General features: G+C 27.0%; 1 non-coding gene across 1 annotated transcript; it reads right to left on the reverse strand.

Annotated features, from left to right (window-relative positions):
- Positions 1-448: 448 nt before the first annotated feature.
- Positions 449-520, reverse strand: TRNAH-GUG (transfer RNA histidin (anticodon GUG)). Its single transcript has one exon. It is a non-coding gene; the product is annotated as a tRNA-His (tRNA).
- Positions 521-1862: the final 1342 nt, after the last annotated feature.

Here is a 1862-nt window from a genome sequence, read left to right on the forward strand (position 1 = left end):
TATATCTAACAACAAAATAATATCAAATTACGGTTGTTTTCACTTAGTCAGTGACTGACTAAGTAAATTTAATTAGTCACCATTAGATCTACAAGGTGTGAATCTAAGCCTTACGATGTTTTTAATCTCCACCACATGATTTTAATAAGCTTAAATCTAATGATGATTGACCAAATTCACTTGGTCAGTCACTTACCAGGTGAAAATTAATGTATCAAACTATAACAATACATAAAATGGTATTCAAAGTTATGTGAAAGATAATAACACTACATGATTCTTTTCTACTTTTTTTTATATAAATAAATAAATAAGTAAAATAATTTAATATAATACTATTAAATTGAACTTAAATTAATATTTTCATTTTTTAAGAGATAAATTAATATTTTCTATTTGCTATGTAAAACTAAAAATTAAGTTTTGAAAAACTTCAATCAAATTCATATGTGGCTGATGGGATTCGAGCCCAGGTCTCTACGGCCACAACGTAGAATTCTTACCACTAAACTACAGCCACAAGATTATTGTTAATAGATGTTAGTTGGTGTCCTTCCAAAAATAACTATTAACATATGTTTTTTAATTTTAATAAACATTTAGGACATGTTTGGTTCGGCTGTTAACTGATAGTTATTGATGTTAGTTGTTTATTATTAGCTGATTAATTATTAGTTTTTAATAAAATTGTGATTAACTGTCATTGTTAGCAGGGGGAATCCAGCATGGGGGCAGTGGGGGCAGTTGCCCCCACTGACATTTGTATTTTTTTTAAAATCCATGTATTAATTTTGAAGTTTTAGAGCTTTGCCCCCCTTTATCAATGAAGGTTTAGGGTTTACTGGTTTTATAATTGAGGATGAAGAATGGTTTTAAATTTAATATTATATTTTTATTTTTTTTAATTCTGTTTTAAAGCAAAACAACGTCGCTTTATTTAATTAGAACTATGTCGTTTTATTTACAACAAAAATAAAAAGTGAATATTTAAATGTAAAACTAAATAGGTCCTAAAACAAACCATCGGTCTTTCGTACTCTCTTTAATTTCTTTAGTTCTTCTTCCTCAGTTCCTCTTTATGCTTAAGCCTAAATTGAAATCCCTAATCCTAAGTAAGATTAAATCAAAATCGACAGTCAATCCCTCCGTAATTGGATCGTTGGTCCAGCACTCCATCTCCGATCTTTGCCTCTCTGCTTTGGTATTTTTTTGCTCCTACTTGAATTTTGATTTGATATTTTTGCTACTATTTTACTTGAACTTGAGCTTTGATCCCTGGTTTTCTATAATTATTATTTTTTGGATAAAAATTATTTTAGTAGTATTGTTTGCCCCCATGGGGGAGAAATCCTGGATTCGCCCCTGATTGTTAGTGTGTAAAATGTCCAATATGAGTATATTTTAAATTAATCAACATATAAATTATAAAAAATGTAACACACGAATTAATAAAAATAAACTAAACTAAATAAAAATTAAATAATAATAATTTATTGAATGGTTGTTTTTTCGGTAATAATATTATAGAGATAAAAATAACATTAAAGAAAATATCATTTGTGGAAATAAGAAAAAGAATTATATCAAAATTAAATAAACACAAACAACTTTTTACAAAAAGCTCTAGAAAAGTAGTTTATCATGAAAAGCTTCAACCCAATATTATTTCCATAAAAAAACTAAAAGTTGTTCGGTTTGGATTAAATGCTATAAGTGTTTCGAAAAACTAAAACAAACACCAACTTAATTTAGGGTTAAACACCATTTAGAATTATTTACCCATAATGGTTTGTATTTAGTCCATAGTTAAAAACAGTCCCACAAAAAATATTACAAATTTTTATATATAAAAGAATTAATAT

Source organism: Euphorbia lathyris, chromosome 1, assembly GCF_963576675.1.
Source record: "Euphorbia lathyris chromosome 1, ddEupLath1.1, whole genome shotgun sequence".
Classification (NCBI taxonomy): Eukaryota; Viridiplantae; Streptophyta; class Magnoliopsida; order Malpighiales; family Euphorbiaceae; genus Euphorbia; species Euphorbia lathyris.